General features: G+C 39.6%; 1 protein-coding gene across 3 annotated transcripts in view; it reads right to left on the bottom strand.

The window, feature by feature from the left end:
• The window catches only part of KLHL29 (kelch like family member 29), a 405,698-nt gene that overhangs the window by 317,941 nt on the left and 66,928 nt on the right, over positions 1-20,829 (bottom strand). For 2 of the 3 annotated variants that reach the window (XM_061372335.1, XM_061372333.1), the window contains exon 2: positions 18,724-18,830. The exons of the other annotated variant lie outside the window; for it this stretch is intronic. The gene's annotated coding sequence lies outside the window, so the exon portion shown is untranslated. The remainder of the gene's footprint in view (positions 1-18,723; positions 18,831-20,829) is intronic. 3 annotated transcript variants of the gene reach the window in all.

Here is a 20,829-nt window from a genome sequence, read left to right on the forward strand (position 1 = left end):
AACAAATACTCCCCTTGTACAAGTGTGACTGATAACCTCACAATATGCCTTTTCCACATATGTTTTAGGGAAGACCATCTACTTAACTTTTAGTCCATACAGAAGGTTAGAAAAAACAAAGATGTTTGTGTAACCACATGACACTCAACAAGTTATGTTATATTATGAAATCCTGAAGAAAGGCGAAAAGGAATTACGTACTTTGACAGTACATCTGACTTCTCCCTCTTTTTCAATTTGTTCTCCATTTTATCTCATACTCCGTATTTTGGTCTTTGTTTTAACTGCACAGAAAAAGAAAATGAAGGGAGGAAGAAAAAGTGAAATAAGAGTTCTATACAAAATGCAACGCTAAGCAGGTAGTTACTGGTGGAGGGAAAAGACTGTTAGGGTGGTGGGGCACTGGAATAGGTTGTCCAAAGAGGTTGTGAATGCTCCATCTCTGGCAGTGTTCAAGGCCAGGTTGGATGAGGCCTTGGGTGATATGGTTTTAGAGCGAGGTGTCCCTGCCCATGGCAGGGGGGTTGGAACTTAATGATCTTAAGGTCCTTTCCAGCCCTAACTATTCTATGATTCTATGATCTACTAAAAAAAAAATAAACCCAACAAAACCAATAAAAACAAACATAACCTAAGAAAAATTAAAGATGACCAAGAAGTAGTCAGTAATTAAAAGCAGATTTCCCACTGACCAGTGATGATCTCAGCAACTACTGTAGTAACTATCAACTTCATTCATTCATTTAATATATTGAAGCACAGGAAAAATCTTCAGATAAAAGCCTTTATTTTCAAGTTCTATTTCCTCTGAGAAACAATAAAAACAGAGGTAGCCTATTAAAAAGCCTACCCCTCCTCAAATCGCCAATTTAAAGACTTTGGTCAAAGAAAACTGAAATATGAAAAAAGCCTCCCTCCCTGCAAGCCCAATAACTCCCCTTTCCCATCAGTCTCTAAACAAAGCACAAGGCCATACTAACCTACCCAAAGGAACATATCGGTTGCATTAAAGTCCCAATGCAGTTTTCATATGGTTCATTGTTTGAGCTAATTTAATTAAAAGAGGGTCCAGATGATTAATATTCCAGCAAAAGAAAACCGTATGGAAAATGCAATGGCAGATGCCATGATCTTTGTCATCTCTAAACTGAAAACACAGGTAAAGGAAGACGACAGAACAAGCCCACTTTGCTAACCATCAAAAAAGGTGACATCTTCCAAGCATTTCCACAGGCTGGTACACGACTCTGGTGTTGTACAGTCTGCCAACTTTTGGAAGTCAACAACGTGCTGTGAACCTGACCATGAACAGTTCAAGCCAAAACAATTATCATCACAGGATGCTATAAGGACAATTTAGTCATCCCTCTAGGCAATGAAGAAGTAATTATTTATGGTCCAAACACCAGTCTGAGACCCCAGTGGTCCAGGCTCCACTCCGAACACCCTCACAAAATTTCCTAGTGAAATGTAGTGCTTGCCTCCATCTATAAGGCCAAGGTCACATCAAGTTGATAAGGACTGCATAAATATTTAAGTAGAATTAAAATACATATTTTAAGGAATATATAATCAGCTCAGGGCTTGAAGATCAGCTGTGTACAGAACTCAAATCAGAAGCAGACGGCCTTCTATGGAAACCTTTCTGAAAACCACTCTTGGATTAGGAATATTCCTTAAAACTCTGTAGGGACAAACCGGTGCTGCTGGTCTGCACACTCTTACAGTTTGAAGACTAGTAATGCTAAACTGAATTTCATTAGATGAGAATAAATATTTCCATGAGCAGACATGGCATTTCTAAATTAGGGACTCTTTTGGTGTGGGGCTTTTTTTAATGATTGGAAGATATTTTTGCAAGCACTTTTGATTCTGATCTACACGTTTCCAACCGAAAGTTCTTCTGTTAGTATTGTGAAAGAATATAAAAAGGAACAAACAACTTCAGTCTCTGCCTAGCAGATTAATGTTTTTAATAGAAAAGCTAAAATATAAGAAAAAAATAAAGGTAAAATGATTTTGCCAAGGTCACAAAAGCAAGTCAGGGGAACAGCTAGGAGTAAAGTCAAATACAAGATTTCACCTGTGGATTTTGCATTTGAAGCCAGCAGCTTACACAATAGACTTCCACTTGTCTCTTGGGTATCTTTGTATCTAAATGCATACTCCAACCTTAAAAATAAATAAATCTTCCTAAACTGGAATGAAGACACTTTGAATTAATGTCTGAGAGGAAAAGATGTTTCAGTGAGACTCGGAGACTTGCTGTTACAAGTGAAATGATACTCAAACTTATTCCTTCTCCAACAGCCTTTGAGACACCACACAAATGATGGAATTTATGTAGCTGGATTGCAGTATAATCAGTCTTTGTCTCAGCTACACCTCTGAAACAGAGAAAATAGTTCGCTATCCCTGGATTAGGTTTCACAGAAGGTACATTGAGCATGATCGTTTTGGAGGACAACTACTCTAAATGCTGACAGAGATTAAATCGCGGCCAAATAAGGTAGAAGAAATGCATTTTAAAGCTATTTTAGAAATACAGTCGTTTCAGATCCGTGTACTCATCCTCTCTGCTCTACTCCAGTTTAGAGGAACAAAGCAAGTGGAAGAGAGACTGTAAAGCAACAGGAGTAGCCATCGGTCATCTTCACTTCCACATATTCACTCCCTCCTAGTCTCGAGTGCTTTCTGCGCTAATGCACACACCTCAGGCAGCTGCTACACCACTATTAAGTGATTAAGGGCTACGGAGAAAGAGCCTTCTGCAAACCTGCTCTCTCCTGAATACACCTTTCATACCAAAAGAAATCTAAGAGTTTACTAGCTCAGACAACTCTTCCACATGGCATAATAAACCCCAACCCCACAGCCAAGGATCTGTCCTCAGCCAGCAGTAATTAAAATTAATCATTCACAATTATTTTCATGGGCATGTTCAAAAAGAGACACTGCCAGCTCGCTGAATCCTCAAAGTTGACAGACCTTGAAATAGGCTGTGGTCAGGTACAGCATGTTCCTGGGTTTCAAGCAGTTAAAAACATGCTTTGCATATCGATGCACTATCCCCCTCACAGGGCCTGAGGTGCTGATGGTCAGAGGCACCTCGGCCCGGCAGTCACAAACCTGAGCTGGCATCAATGAAGGGAACTGGTAAGGAAAGAGATTTTTCAGAGAAATGTTGCTATGTCTATAATTACTGCTGTCCTGGTGGGATTCGGAGCCATATTGGTGTTAACATTTCTTATTCATAGAATCTTAGTGTCTTCTGAACTTGAGATTCTTTCCCTGTTTTCCAGCCATTCATATTAAGCTTTTAATCACTATCTTCTTCCCTTTCAGCTTCAGTGGTCACTGCTTATGCTATTTTGAGGGAGGTGAAGAGGTTTCTAAGGTACAGAGTAGCCTGGAGGTTATCTGTTTCCAAGCTTCAAAAACTACGGAAGAAATTACATTTACAGAGCTCAAAATAAAACCTCCCAAAAAACAACTTTGATGTAAGGGATTATAACACTCACTTTATGGAATACTATTTACTTATACAAGCAATTTTTACAGGAGTGAACATCTACAATTCATGATAGCAACCTTGATCAATTCTGTCCCTTTGAAACTTACCATAAAACACAAAAGCAGGTCTTACGTATATAAACCCAAAATTTGTAGGCAGTATGTAAGAGCAAGACTGTAACCGCTGCAGAGAGAAAGCAATCTCACACCTAACAGAGTGCAGATCCCTAGGTATCAACCCGTATACTGCTCCTTCCTTCCCATCAACTGGAATATTGATTTTTACAATACATACCGGAAAAAAAAGTTTTCACGAGATATACTGGAAGGAGGAGCAGGGTAATGAGATCACCTGCTTCCCACCATGTGCGTTCCATGGTTGGAGCTCAAAACTGGAACTAAAAGCAAGACAGGGAGATCTAACTTCTTACATTAATAACTCTTCAATGGCTTCTGGTCCGAAGACTTCAAGGAGTAGATTTCTCTCTTTGCTGAAATAGAGAAATGACTGAAAAATATGTTTTCCTTTCTATCTTTACAATCTAAAGCGACTTTTCTACGCTATACGTATGTAGGTATGATGCTGTGCAGGAAACGGGAGCACTGGATGAAGAGGGAACAGCTACTACACAGGCAGGGCTCAGGAAATCTCTGTCTTCAGGAAACTCAGCCAGAGAAAAGGAGGCAGACAGTGTAAAACAACTGCAGCACCCAGGCTTAAAAGTCTCCATGGCTGCCAGCAACACTGCAGCAAGTCAGATAATGTCATCTCAGAGTCCTTTACTTTTTATGCAGGGTACCAACTTTTTTTCCTACACTGTGTAATTACCCCACACATCTCTCATATTGTTCACTGCAATTTTTCATTATCACATTTTCTGAATTTGTAATATATCCTCAGTAAGCCAGTTGCCCACTGAAGATGGTAGTAAAGGCATTAATACCCTAAAATTAAGGGCTCCCCACCACCCCATCTCTCCTTTATGCACCACAAGCCCTGCACTTGCAGCAAAGCATCCAAAGTTGTAACTTCAGACCCAGGATGAACACTGCCAGCTGCCAGGTCAGCTCTCACTTTGTCCCCTCCTTCCACAGCTGCAGGTCAGAAGGTCAGTAGGGATTGGTGCCCCTCACCGGGCTGCCAGGGGGGTCCAAGCCAGCATCCCAGCTTCTTCCCAGCAATCATTTGACTACAAAGCCTAACTCTGACTTGTGCACTTACCATGATTTTTTTCCCACCCCTCAAAGTTTTAAAGTTATCTGGAAGAAGGACCTCAAAGGTGTGAAGCAGAGAAATCGTTTAAAAGGGTAGCAACGCTATTTCATCATGAATTACGGCCCCTTATGCCTTTGGAAAGTCAAGACTAAATTAATCACAGCTAAAACATTTTACAAGCTTGTACAAACTCACCAGGGACCTTGGCTGAACTCTAGCACAGAGGAAGCTGTAGGGCGAACTGTTAGAAGAGACACAATCAGCCCCCAAACCACCTTGGGAAACCAGAAATAGCCAGAACAGGCAGGGAGAGTGTGGGTACACACATGTGTGCGCGTGGGGAGGATGCAACTCCCTGGAATTTCCTGGCTGTTCAACATAAAATGAAGAAAGACCAAGTGCCTGGGCATTGACGTGTTCTCCCCTGAGCAGGGAAGTGAAGCAGCTCTGTCTGCGCGGAGAAGAAAACACAGTTTCTTCTTCCAACCATGAGACAATCTTCCTAGTAATGGATTAAAGTGGTTTAAGTAACTGCATTTAATGACATCAGAAGGGCAAGGACACAGTCACATTTTGATTGTTTTGAATGAGATACTGCTTTGCATTTTTGCTCCTGTTTTAAATACAAAAGTAGCATTTTTTTTTGCCAGAGCTGACATGGTCTAAGGATATAAGCAAGACAAAGAGCACAGAGAGAAATATCATCTTTCATTAGTCCACTGACAGAGAAAAGAGATGAGCTTTCAGACACCAAAATCTGCAGACATGAGATCTTAACAAAGTGAAGACCATTGCTCTTCAAATACATAAATGAATAAATACACATTTATATATACACACATATATAAAATCTTCCTACCTTGCTTTAAAATCTGAAAGACTTGCTCAAGCTTGCACTGCCAGTAACAAAACCAGCTCGCCTTTCCTTTGATTGGGTAAAGAAAAACAGACCATGGAAAGACCCCAGAAGCAGAAGACACAGTTGGCTCCTGCAAAGTGCTATTTCTTATTCTGTGACTTGCTTCACTTTGCCATTCTGTTCATCCACCTAAAAAGTTATTCTAGGATTTAAGCAAACAGGGTCATTTGGGGGACTGTATGCTCCTGGCTAAAGCTTTCCCTGCCCCTCTCATGGGGAAAAAATAAATATCAAGCAGCAAAGAGAAGTAAGTTTGCAGCTCTTTAGCATACCCTTTCCCCCTTTCCTAATGCAAATTCAGAGCAGTTCCTGTAGAGATTGTAAACACCCACACAACTTTCCAGGTGCTAGGAAAAAAAAAAAAACCCAACCCACAGCAGTAAATATATAACAGCAATTTCTTTACCCTTTCTTTGCTAAGTGACTGATATAAAATCTGTTGCTGCCTCATGGACAAACACACTGAGCCTTCGGCAGAATGGAAAGATGTTTTTGGGGCGCTGCGAGGATTTGATGGCTGTCTTATCTTTCCCTGTACATGGAACAGTCTGCATAACCTAATAGCATTAGCTTACTAACAGATATATTAATAGGTATGGGGGGAGGGAAAGGAAGAGGGGGAAAAAAAGACACTAAAACATATTCCACCTACACATCTTGCTACTAATCATAAACTCAGGTAGAAAGCAAATTGCTCCTTCTGGTCCAGAAGAAGAAAATTAAGAAAGTAGAGTGAGAGACTGGAAGAGAAAAAGGAGGGAGGGAAAAGAAGCAGATATTTTCATCTTTTTCTGGAAATCATCACATATATATAAGAAATAACCTTATACTAATCGCTGCATTTATCAATCCATGACAAGGAAAGAGAAAGTGAGAAAAAACAACTCAAGAACTGCCACAACGTCTTACAGTTAGTAATTTCAGAGTGATAAATATAATGCTGGCCTTAGACTGCTAGAATGATTAGATTTAGCTGTAAAACAAGAAGTGCAGTTAACAGTTGCTGTTGGGTCTGGTGTTAGGATTAGAAAGCACTGCTACTCACAAGAAATGTAAAAAGATTAAGAGGTGATGGTTGCCAGGAAGGTTTTTAAGAGCATGTAAATGCTGGAATTCATTCTGGGATTAAAATCACTCAGAAAAAAAAAAGGATGGATGATAAACACAGCAGTCGGTTTCCCTAACACTGTCCACACCCATTTCCCAAGCGTAAGGAGAGTTAAAAGGAGTGGAAAAGTGAACATATGCCAAGGATTATGATGAAGGGTCCTAGGAGGACTTTAGTGAAGAGAAGCAAACATTTGTATTGCAGTACCTACCAATTAACTACTACAACGTAAATGCATTAGTACAGTGGGTTTGGGTAAGGAGACTTTGCTTACAAAAAACCTACCCAAACACAGTGGAGTTGAAGCTTTTAAAGGCACTATAACAGAAACTACGATGGCATCAATCATCTTCATCTTTTCAATAGGAAGAATAAGACAACACCTTGATTTCCTGGTTAGTTTTCAGCTGCTTTAGAGTCACCTATATGATCTACTTATCAAGGACTAAGTAGAGCACGCCATAAAAAAAAAAAAAAATACTCAAACTGGTGTGTAAAACTCTCTGTGGGTGGGAAATAAAGAAAATCAGCTTCCAAAACCTCAAAATAAATACTACCTTTTGAAAAACACCTCACGGCAATGTTATCCATCAGCAACAAAGTTCATCGCTGTCACCCTCAGCCACCACCATCCCAAGCTGCATAGTCCACAGCACAACATCAAGCATAACAGAGACCTCCGCAGAGCCCATCGGTTTCCCCACAGGCCTGATGGACAGTCAACAGTCGTTTAGTGGTGAGGGCACCTAAACCTTGCCTCTCTCCCACACTGACACAAATTTACCCAATGATTCAGAGTAAAATTCCAGTGCCACCACAGAATTTCATGAGCATTTGCTCATGGGCCTCCAAGAAGCTTGAATGTTGATTCAGACCAACCTCTTTCAACTCATTAATTTACCTTCTGTAAACCTGCACCCTGCAAGATTTCAAAGGGTTGGGGAGTGGAATAAGGTAAGTTCATAATCTTCTAGCATGCCTCTCAAGTCAAGTGCTCCTGGTGCAGCTGTCTGGATTTTCAGGCTCTATAAGAATACCCTTCCATTCTGTTCCCCTAAAATGAACATTTTTTTTCCCAGGTGCCTGCAGCAAAAGCAGAAATAACCATCTTCCAAGAGTTATAAAACAGTCATATTTAATAATAGAGGTGAAAGCAGTGTATATGATTTCTGCAGAAGTCTTTTCAGTAGAACAGATAAATTTATCCACCGCATTATGGAACAGTTTGAGAAAACAAGATCATACAATGTACACTGCCTCTATTTAAATTGTTTCATTTCTATTCATGAGTGTCTGATTAGATACACTGAAAATATCATCAGTAAGAAATAAATAATTCTGCCAAATTAATAGCTGTTGATTTCTTTTACCTGAAAATATAAGAAGCATCTCATTCACACTAGGTAAAGCTGCTATAATTTGGATGCATCGATCTTGCTGGTTCAAGCCTACACAGCACACTGAGACAGGTATTCATCTATGTTTTCTTAATATTAAACACCTTCTGTCAAAACAGTAAGTTTTTCAGCAAGTTGAGATGGGCTAGTATGCACTTTGCTTGCAGAGGCTCAGAAGTCACCTACAGAGGTTTTTGCTGTAGTCTTTTTTCCCCAGATAGTGAGTTGAGAGAAATAAATTGCTTAAAATGCAAAAAATGTTTTAGAAATGGTATTTTAAGAGAGAGCAGGTAAACTTTCTGTATCAGACAAAATCCATCTCAACCTCAGCAAATGCTCTTTAATTAATAACATCTTTCTGCCTCAGAAACGAAGTGGCCAGAAGAAACCATCACTAACAACATTAGATGAGAGGAGCTACAGCCAGCTGTAAAACAAGGGCTCTCCAGTACCTCCCTCCCTGTGAAGTATTTTGCTGGAGAAACCTGGGAAGAGACGGATTTGTGCAAATGGAGCAGAATATATTATTTAGCAGGAAGAACGGACTAATATTTTGTTTGGTGAAAAAAGAGAGACTAAAAACATCGAGCTGGTATATGTTTTAGACATTACAGAATGATGAATGCAGTATGCCTGCTCAGCTTACGAACATCTGAGAAAAAGTCCTCTGCATCTTGAAAAATTCATCCACTTTGACTCGACAATGAATTCTTCTTCCAAAAATCAAATATAATTGCTGTAGCATTTCAAAAAGTCTAAATGCACAGCTGAGTATCTTAAGAGCACTCTGTTTGCAAAGCAGCCAAGTGATACACCTCAGAGAGTTACTGTTAGCTACTGCAGGCAAGATAAATCAAGAAAATGCTGAGTTGAGGTGCAATTTGACAGTTATTAGCAGAACAGGAGTAATCTGGTGAAGAAAAAAAAATCTGACAAAATCTCAGTTCACAGCAATGGATTTTGGAAGCCTATTTGCACATAAATTGGAAAAAACAATTCTTGCATTAGGAACTGATGAAGATGAAACAATATACCCTAAATCCTAACATATTTGAAATTATTTTCTTTGATTCAAAGCTGATAATCCTGTAACAGGCAGTAACTAAACAGGGGCTTACCAGACTTGCTCTGCATGTTGAAGAGACTGCACAGTCAGATCCTGATCTAGGGCCATTCAACTATCAGAATAACTGGATTTACTGCTATATGCACCTTTGTTTTTGCCATTTGAAAGCATCTACAGCGCACAGAACATTCAGCTGTGTTTTAAGCATTAGCAGCATAAATATCCCCTCGTGTACCGTATACTTCACCACTTCTGGCTTCCCATAAATCAAGCCTACAACCAATCATCTTTATGTTGGACATTAACAGCAACTCTATTATTCAAATCCAGGCTGTGCAGAGTTTCACACGGATGTAAAGCAGCTCACGAGCAGGCTTATGACTGAGCAGGGGAAGATGCAAATCTGGCTGTGATCTTCTCACCACCATCAAGAGATACGATATTCTGCTTCTTTCAATCTACCTTATCTGTGCAAAAAGCTTTAAAAAAAAAAACAAAATCCTGTAAGCAGAAAAAAAAAATCCTAAGTCGTCTGCTCTCTTCAAGAACTGCCTTTTTGTGTCTCCATAAACACTTAGTATAAATTTTTTTGCTCCCATACTCATAAGCAGAGATGCTGTTCTTTACTGCATTTCAATTAAGCGCATAGATTAAGAGATATCTTTTGTGTCATTATATCAAACTGTTCCCCAAACATACAGCAGGATTTTATAGATTGTCATCTTTTGCACTTACCACTGGATTTTCACACTAAGTGCAAAATGCAGTAAAAGAGAAAGATACCTTCCCTGTCTTTACAGTGCCCACCAACAATCATTTCAAAACCAAACACCTTAGTCGAGATTTAAGCAGCACAAGCTGTTCACCCACATGTCTTTTTTTTTCTCTTCCCTTCCCCTCATCTTTGAGTTCATGAGGATAGGGAACATGAAAACTAAATGGATTTATGTTTAAATAATTCATCTTTTCAGGCACGTCAAACCAAGTACCTGAGTTCATCCACAGGGCTGACCAGATTTAGCTGATTCCAGTGGTATTTTAAACAGCATTCTGAGAGCTAGTCACAAAAGGTTGCAAGGAAATGCTGAACAGCTGTGTTAATAGACTTGTTTTGTAACAACATGTGTTGAAACTCTACCTATTCTTACTGAACACAGCTGAAAAGGAGACATTACCAGCCATCCCAAACTGCCACAGCATTTTGGAGACTCATGCCTGCACAAGAGATGCTTTGTGAGCAGGGCGAGCTCTGGCACATCCTGGGAAGATGGAAGAGAATTACAAAGGCTGAGCATCATTTTCCTGCCAAGTGGTAGGAAAACATGCGGCAACATAAAGCATCTTTAGGAGCACAAGTCCCACAGGGTAGACATCTGCACTCACAGAGTTGATCCTACAAGCCAAGTTGTCTTAAACTAAGATCCCACAGGGACTGGAAAGTGAAACAATGGCAGTAACTCTCCTCCTCTTCAAGCAATGGAGGAAAATAACAGAGGGATTTTTGTATTGTTAAACATCCTAAGAAGTACAAACAACAGATTTACTCTTGCAGGAAATATAACCATATTCCTCTGTAACCTTTACTACACTTGAACTTCAAGTCCTGTTTATTGTGCTAAATAAACCATACTAAATTCTTGCAGCTGAAGGGGGAAAGATGACCTAGGGACCTGGGTTTTCTTTTGTTGTTCTCTCTTAAAAGCCATAATCTAAACCTTTCAATCCTTAATGCTTACTTTAATAACAGAAGCAGGGTCTCTCCTGCACCTGGCTATCTGCATGTTAGAAGAAGAGTCTGCAAAAGGGGAACATGGAAATAGGTCTTTCATGCAACTAAGATCTGTTCCCCTAAATTACACTAACTTGTCCAAACCAAATTAGAAAAAGCAGTAAAAGAAATATAATTAAATTTCAGACTATAACAATTCACCGAAATTTTAGCAACACTGCTTTGCCTGTGTAGGAAATGACTGGTTGAAGTAAAAAAATCATTTTGCCATGTGGAAACCTTGAGCAGGTTAGTAACCCACTACCATACCAGAGTTGAATTTTTGCAGTCAAGTTTGTATCTCCAGATTCACTGAAGTGGAGATTGATTGCAACAAAACCAGAGAAAGCCACTGGAGGGACGTGTTGGAAATAGAGCAGGACAAAAGGAAAACAAACACAGAAAATACAATATTCTTGGATTTGCAATGCAACCCTCACTGATTTATTCCAAATGAGTTTGTGTTTCCAGTCTCAATTAACATGACTCATAATACTGTAACGTAAATCACACATAGAAAAAATTGTTAAAGAGTTAAGTTTTGCAGAATGTGTTTTGGATGAGTTTCATTAGAAATAGCTTGAAATGCTTTTAAGAAGTATCATCTTAATGATGTGCTTATTCTTGAGGGGAAGTCTTGAGCCCTTCACTGCAAGCAGAACCTTAATGGCTTTGACCTACTGTTTATGCAGAGGAAGCCCTCTTTAAATCAAACATTTTAAAAGTGTCCTTGTTCTAAGTTCCCTGTGCTGGGCATCCCATCACAAATTTATGTCCTCATGCTTTGCAGGGTAATAATGTCCATATACCCACATAACCTGTCTGTGAGCAACACAGACTCTTCCAGTTTGCTAATCTTCCCACATTAGCTGGGAAAATTAAGTGCCTGATAGTCCTTGCATGTGGTAGCCACTCTATAACAAGATGTGTAACATTTTCTGTCTATAACATATGCATAAAATACCTGTATGTTGAGAAAATGTACATTAATTGATTCTGACAAAGAGCCATCACAATACAGTCCATCACCATAACAAAATACCTACAGTAATGCCCATTGAATTACAAGTTCTGACCTTTGGTGATGTGGAAAACAGCATTCATTTCTTTCCTTCATAAAACAAGAGCCTTGCTGTAACCTTTTTTAAGTCTAAAACTGAAATTGTTCTTGCTTTATCCCAGCTGACAATATTAGTTGTGGAGAAGCTTGCTTCCAGAGGAAGTGGAATGTAAAAACAAAGTTGCTGTGACCTTAACAATAATCCTGTTTGCATATTACAATACATTTTCCTACTATAACAAGGCAAAGTCCCTTGTGTTCCGGTCAGAAAAAGTCATCTTCCAGTAAAAGCATACTGTGATCAATAACATTTTCTTAGTATATTATATTATCTCTCACTGAAACACTTTTTCACTTGGCATTTCAGGCTGCCAAGTAGGGGAAATTCATGACAAAACTAAGATGGCAAATGAGATACTGCAAATTAATTCCATCCAAGAGCAATCGTTTCTTTGTGAACAATTTGACAAGCCTTTGTCGTCTGAATTCAGCTGAAGCTTTCTCAGCTTTCAAATATATGTGAAACAGAACACTGCTGCACTACTGCACCAATCTTCACTTTAGGCTGCATAATTTTGTGTTGAAATATATTATAGTTTGAACAACCAACTTTGAGAACAGAAGTGGTGGGCATACTTTAAATATTAGTTGAGAAAATAGACTCAAAAGTCTGCAATATCAGTTGTGAAATCCTGTTTTCAAGTCACAGCCCAGAGCATGGCAGAGTACAGGAATCCTGTACTTCTGAAGCTGTTTTGCCACTGAGTCACCTGTAATGTGATCTTGAAAAGGCCCGAGTGATGAAAATGCCAGCTGAAGGATCTCAATTTGGTACCGGCAAAGTTCAAAGAGAGCTTTGTCACAATGGGAATTATAGTAATGTACTTCTCTATCCACATGTCTGAACTGCTACGATGAGTAGTAGCTTTATACCTCCCTTAGAGCTAATGTCCTTCTGCAGGCTGAAGCGGTGACCCAGTGGCACACAGCCGGGAGCAGAGCCAATGCTCCTTGCCTTCCATGGGAAAGCACATCATCATTTTAGCAACAGCAGCTGTAGATCCAGCTGCATTACTGAGAGTAATTGGTGTTCAGGACGGTCCAGAAAGGTGTGATCCTGCAAAAAGGCCTGGGTCCATGCAGGATATTGTCAGTAGGATTACTTACATGCACCTTATCTCAGGAAGATTAGGTGCAAAATCACTGCTGTATTAATATTTCAGCATAAGGAATAAGGGGCAGGCAGGCAGTTATTGAATATTCATGCTGTAGCAATGCTCTCTCTGTGAATTCTCTAGCAGAACATGTAAAGGCTGTAGCCATACCCTGAAGAGTTTACCATCCAACACCCCAATTAAAGAGATACTAAAGTATGTACTCTGTTTTAAGCTCACAGGGCAAGCTCATTGACTAATTGTATTCCTATCGTGAAGCATGTGCTCAATTTCTTCACTTAATGAAGACTCATGTTGAAAACAACATAAAAGAAGTGGGGGAAAACGGATAAAAAATTAATTTACATCTGCAAATCCCAACACCTCAGGAGACCAGAAACATGTAAAGGGCCACACAACTCATCTACCTAAGAAGTCATTTATAAAAGATAAACATCCTTTTTAATTGTGGAGGAAATGCATGCAGGGGAGATGCACAGTAATCAGCTGATGGAATAAATCCAAAAAGCAGCAGATAAATTTTTGAGAGAGGAGAGGCAAAAATAGGATTTGTCCCAAAATAAGATTTGTTCCATGGATAAGCAGGAGCACAGATGACATTATAAGCAAACTGTACGTGAAGCACAAAGTAGTCAAGGTTTTGAAGAACAGGACAAAATTTGGGGGGGGAATTTGGTGGGGTTTTTTGTGGGTTGGTTTTTGTTCATTTTTAACAAGGCAGCAAGTCTTCATGTAAATGAGCACATACAGAACAGCCTTTCTAGGTGAATAATATCTTCTACGATTAATAAAATCTGCAACCTGAGTAACAACGTCTGATGACTTTTTGCCATTTGCAATTATCGCTCATCCCAGCACCAAAACCTCATTATTATTATTATAGCTGACAAAAAGAATACTTAACTGCTTCTGTGAAAGGACTTGATTTTAAAAGAATCCCAAGTTTCTAAGCTTTGTTTCTACTTTAAATCTTGAATGTGAAAAATGAGGCCATCCTAGCAACCCTTGTGTATGTCTCCTTCAATTCCAACAAGTAATTTGGATAAAAGGATCTAATTTGTACAGTAACACAACACATTAAAAAAGCATACTACTTTGGTTTAAAAGCAATCTACAAAGAGTACAGAGTTAACATAACCCTATAACTACAAGCACATATTTTATACTATAAACATACCTCTTTTTTTTTTCCTTTTTATAGCAGTTTTCTCCCAAATGACTAAAAGCATTTAGCAGTTACCATAGGACTTGCAGCACTCTTGTGAATAAGAGTATATAATCTCCATTTTAATGACATGAAAGCTAAGGCAAAACTACTGCAAAGGTAGTTGTAGCAGAGATAGGAACAGGAACCACATCTAATCCCAAGATCTGCAAGTAAATCTAGCCCTACCTAACAAGTATATGTATAGGCAGAAAGGAACATAGGTATTTTTGTGTTGGCGCCTATGGAGATGTTAGTATGGATGTTACCTGTTCCTCAATCAACCCTTGCCGCCTTACCTAACAGCACAGAAAAATCAGCCCTGTTTACAAAAAAAGCAAACAACCTAGATACTGTTAAAAGGACCCAAACACACACAGGAAAAAATACTGCCTGATGTGTAGATGCTTGACAAACATTGATCCAAGCTCTTTACAAACACAGGTCTCCAGTTTGTTATGATTTAGTGGATGCTTAAAGGTCTGGAGCACACAGTGAGACAGTCTTTCTGCAGCACGTAGTAAAGCAGGCAACAGCACAAGCTGCACAAAGGGAAACACTGGTAAAACATAAGGAAGAAAAATTCAGAGCAGGTGCTTAACCAGCATGGCAGCTGCCCAGGAAGGCTGCAGAGCCGTGTCCAGGGAGGGTATCACCTGGCTACAGACACAGCCCTGAACAACCTGCTCTGCCTCAAGCAGGGGGCTGGACAAGATAACCTCCCAAGGTCTCTCCCAAACTGAATTAGTCTATGAACATCATACCAAAGAAATGTGAAGTGATTCCTTGGTTTCTCTGCTGCATCCCAAAGCTTATTGAAAATTCATACAAAAAGTGTGACCTCGGATTTCTGTGACTAACTTTCTGCTTCGTTCAGCTTGCTCCTTCTCCTGTAAAGGATGAAATGGAAGAAGCCTAAATCTTGGCTTTCACACACCTATAAACTACAAAAATGAAAAGCAAAACACATTAATTAGGAGTTCAAGGTCCTAAATGCACATGATCACTTGAGGTCTCGCTTTGAGTTTATACACCTTCCTGACCCTCTCTCCTCCTAAGAAATACTCAAAAAAAGCAATCAGCGCTGTGCAGAGAGACCCATGGTTATTAAAATAACTGCATCACAGAAGCAGCTCTCAACTTTTTCATTTCAAATCCCCCCCCACCCCCCCTAAGAGGTGCTGCATATGGTGAAAACTCACTCAGTTTGAACCAGAAAAAAATGGGGTTAAGTACTCCCTCAGTTGGAATACAAAAATTGCAACCGCACGTGATTGTCAGGATATAAAGGGCTACAGTCAACATGCAGAAATACATTTATATCCTGCAGAAAAACTAAGCAAGTTGAAAGGCCTTTTAAGGGGAACAGCTGAACTAGGAATATCCAGAAATGGATAAGACAGACAAGTGTGCAACTCCTACATGCAGCCCATTCCCAGAAGGAGACAAAGTCCAACCAGGAATTCAAGCCCCTTTCAAACAACTTCTCAAACTTACCACAAGGCTTCAGCAGGAACCACAAACACAACTGGCTTCTCCTTTCCAAATTAATTTATTTTTTTTTCCTTTTGTTACAACCAGCTCACAGCTATGGTGGCAGAAACACCCACAGGCGTACCATAACCCAACAGAATAACTTTGAATAATTTGATATTCAGCCTAAAACTATCCTCAGCATTTCATGTTGATGTGACTAGGTGATGCTGCAACTTATCACAAGCCAGATCTGCTAGACATTCCCCACCACAGAAAGTGAATTAAACTGTCACCACTCTGTGAGTTGCTCTAGTGTAACTACTTCTTCATGAGTTGGACAACATTTCTCTGAATTAAAACCGAAACACTCTTTTGCAAGATAAAGTCTTCATCCTCAGTCCTGTATGTTTTCTCTTCCTTGCCACTTTCCTTACTTTCTGCTCAACTATTTTTTCCGTGACTCAGCACATTTAATCCCCTCTGCTCCACTTGCCCCCTTCATGGCTCTCTTTCGCTCCGCTTCTTGGCAGATAATACACAGAGTAACGGGCACATGAGCTCCAGCCACCCTGGCTAAACTATTAAGTATGATCTGAGTACTGAACTACTGATGCCCTCTCGGTCCTTCCCCTAAGGCCACTTACAAGGGAACCAGTGAGCAAAGCTTGCAGGAGCATGTCTCCCTTCCCCAAGGACCATATGATCAGTGTGTCAAGCTAAGGCTGAGGCTATTCCTGAGTGTCCATTCTCTGGCATATCTCCCAACATACAGACTCTATTAAAATACAGGAAAACCCAGATACATTATTCACTGTGATGGCTACAAAAAAAAAAAATAAAATAGAATTTGAAGAACATTTGATTTAACTACAACTACAATTACAGTTGTTGGTATCTGCAATTTGCAGCATTACACACACACACAGGGACAAACATAAAGGCGGCATATAAAATAAAAGCCTTACTCATAATTCAGACTCAATTTCCAGCAACAGTTTTGTATATATATTATTATATACACTATTTATGACTGTGTATTGGCAGCACAGAAAAGGATTTAATACACTCTCCCATACATACCTGGATACACCTCAAGAATATACACAATTTCCTATTTTACCATGAACACACTAATGATAGGAATTGAAAAAGATTTTTACATTACCAAAGCTACACTGAGAGCTTTAAGCTAGTTGCTCAGGGAAATATGCCCATTTTCAAGAGTGAAAGACTTGGGAATGGGCTTTCACTGTTTGCAAAATGTGGTTCTTCGAACTCATTAATGGGAAGAGGCTTCCAGAAACATTATGTTCAAGATGCACTGGGGATACTGAAGTGTTCAATAAGGAAACCTGTGAAGGAACAGCAAACACTGGAAGGAGAGATTGCACAACAGTGTGTGAGAAAGATTAAACATTAAAAATAGGACAAAAAATACATAGGACTTAGTGGTCTTGGTAGACAAGAAGTAGAACTTGAACCAGCAATATGCCCTTGCAACAAAGATAAAATGCTTCCATCCTGGGCTACATTAGCAGGAGCACAGCCAGCAGGTCCAGAGGATGACCTTTCCCCCCATGCAGGATTTTAAGCCCTCCAGAACAAGAAGGCTTTGACATACTAGAGCAAGTCCAGGGGAAGGTACTGGTGGCTGGAACACAGGCCAAGCACCTACAGACCTCACTATGTTTTCTAATTCCCCAAAGGAAAGGTGCAGAGAAGATAGGCTGAGCCTATTCCTGAAGGGGTACAGAGAGATGACAAGAAAAAAGAAGCTGCAACAATGGAAATTCAGATATCCTTCATAAGGTGGCAAAACATGGCAACAGGGGCCCAGCAAAGTTTTGAGTCTGTATCCTTGGAGATATTCAAAACCCAACTGGATAGGTCCCTATGCAACCTGGAGTAGGTAACCTTGATCTAAGCAGAAGGCTGGACTAGATCATCTCCACAGGTGTCTTCCAGACTGAATTACCCCACAAATTTACATATATGGTTGCGAAAAGCCAGAAGCCTGGTCAAAGGAGGCCAAGAGGATAAGAAAGATAAATAGCAGTGAGGGTCAGGATTAGCTCCATGAAGAAAAGACAGGACTGGAGAAAGAAGCTAGGAAAGGGCTGAGGCAAGAAAAATAGCAGGTTGAAAGAGACAGTGGAAGTAAAGAATTAAAGACAGAGGACGAGGAAAAAGAAAAAAAAAAAAACACTAAATCACACTTTCCTCCAGTAGCTGGGAACTGAAAAATTCCACAAGAGTCATTCCATAATGAAGTCAAGTATTTCAGTTTTTGCTCTGATGTGTGAAGAACTGGATAAGAGAGGGAATCAGTTCTTTCTTTCCCATTCTCATGTCTCCAAGAAACTAAGTAACCTTTAATCTCCCTTTTCCAAATATTTAAACTTGATCTTGCAAACTTCACAGATATTTATAACTATGTACATTAGGAAAAATGTTTCATTTATAATACAAAAACACATACATAATTGTCATCTTAGAACTCAAAATGTTCACTACACCCAAATGAGTGCCTTAGAGCTTTTTACAGTTTTGTAAGATATAGCCTACGAATCTGTACACACAAAAGACTGCTCCCTATTGGAGCTACCACCAAATTCAAATACTCTTAATCGGGTTTACAGCATTAGCATTCATCCTACCACATTATTTTCTATTGTTACACAGATGCTCAGTTGCACATTCTCTGACAGGGACTTGCTGCAGTCACTGGAAGGAAAAGCACATTCCAAACTGCATTCGTGTAAGCAAATAAGAGACCATGAAAGCAAAACCAACCTACAAGAACAGGTATCTGCACACTTACCCTGCGATATCCCGAATCTCTATCAAAATCAGCCTCAGGTGTAACAGTCAGTAAACAGGACAACAAACCCTTGCATTTAACAGGAGGTTTCTGGGAAGCCAGGTTATCTAGAAAGAGTTAAAAAGAGTAATTTTAATACAGGAAGTCACCTATGCTTAATATGAATAGGTTTCACATGAGCTACAGTACACAAAAAAAAAAAAAACCACAGAAAACCAAAAAAAACAGCTGCACAACGGGAGACCACCATGATCAGCATGAAGAATTTAATCCCCTGAAGGTGACAAATTTGTTATGAAGCATAGAGAGTTAGATGCTAGTAGTAGATACTTAGGGTTTAGCAAAGAATTTCTAATACCCAAGATAACATGGTGTTAACCCTCTAATCAAGGATGTGGAGGACACCAGAAGGAGCACAATCTTTTGCTTAATTAGTTGCTATCAAAGAGAAGACAAGTTCAAACACTTGCAGAAACAAGTCAATCTAAGATTATTTGAAAGTTTAATAGTGTTCTAGAGTCTCTGGTAACACAGGGTTTGCCCATGAAATCAAAACAATCCCTAGAGATAAATTTAAAGAAATATATCTCATTTTAATGCCCAGAGTAAAATGACTATTCATTAAAGCAAAGCAGTTTTATACCTATGTTCTCCATCTCAGATGTAATATATACTGAAGCAATCTTTACGACAGGAAGTGGCATGTAATCCTGCAAGAACGAACTGCTGCCATTATCTGCAAATCAATACAATTTTTTTTAAGTGGATGTAACAGTACCTATTGATTTTATGTTTTAGCACCAGAGTTTCAGTTTCTACTTAGAAGATTCTTAGAACGACAAGAGAGCTGCACACAAGTAATTCAGTTATACAAACTAATTTGAAGTTTACAAGTGCATTTCCCTTGAACAATGCAATCAGGGCTTCCCTCCCATTACCTCAACTTAAACCTTTTTCATTCTATATATAATTTATGTTTTATCTAATTATAATAACTGTGAGGTGGTAGAGTAACACTAAACCTACCTGTAAACTACAGAAGGGTTACCATGGAAAGCACCTCCTTGGAAGCTATCTCCCTATACTGCTAGCATAGTTATTACAGAATATTTGTACGACTTTTGGTATGTTTAAGTAGCTCAACCAAATAATTCACCTTGTGAAAAGACCTTACAATACAAAGAGGTGATGGTAAAGGAACAGGAAACAGAAGCACATGTAAGAACTAAATGACTTATCCAAGGTCACCTGATGGATCAGTCAAGCAATGAGCTCCATTTGGTCATGCTTTGTTCCTTTCAGAGAGTTTAATAAAACTGGTACAATCTTACTGCATTTCTGCAAATGAAGCACACCACAATTTAAGCTTGACTAGCTGACCAAACGGATGTAATGAATGATCTGTAATGAATGATCTGCAATAAGAGCTGGCTGTAAGGCAAGATGTACCATCACACAGAAGAAGGAAAAAAAAAAATCAGACCATTATAAAAAAGGTTTAAAGGGATGGGATTAGGGCCAGCTGCCATCCCAAAATTAATCTCATAAAACAAACAAGGCAGCAAGGACAGGTAGCCTGGGAGGAATTCAGAGAAACTGTCTGAGCAGCCAGGGACCAGATTAGGAAAGTTCTGGTGGCCCCAACATAAGAAAGACGACCTGCTGGAGTGAGCTCACAGGAGGCTATGAAGATACCCAGAGTGCTGCAGCACCTCTGTTACACAGACAAGGTGAGAGAGCTGCGCTTGTTCAGGCTAGAGAAGAGAAAGCTCTGGGGACACCGCAGAGCAGCCTTCCAATACCTAAGGGACTGACAAGACATCTGAAGAAGCTGTAGCTGCTCCATCCCTGGGCAGTGCTTAAGGCCAGGTTGGACAGGGCTTGGGGCAACCTGGTCTTGTGGAACCTGTCCCTGCCCATGGCAGGAGGGTTGAAACTTTATGATCTCTAAGGTCCCTTCCAACCCAAAACATTCATCGATCCTACTAAACAGACAAAACATCTACAATTTTTAGTCCTTCATGAAGAAAAAACAGCCTGTTGTAGCCACTAGCCAGCTAAAGGTTAGTTTTTTAAAACCTAAATGAGATAATACAAAGAGCAGCA

The sequence above is a fragment of the Neopsephotus bourkii genome, unplaced genomic scaffold, assembly GCF_033783945.1.
Source record: "Neopsephotus bourkii isolate Nb327-2 ecotype Australia unplaced genomic scaffold, CSIRO-AGI_Nbou_v1 NB_1600, whole genome shotgun sequence".
In the NCBI taxonomy this organism is placed as follows: Eukaryota; Metazoa; Chordata; class Aves; order Psittaciformes; family Psittacidae; genus Neopsephotus; species Neopsephotus bourkii.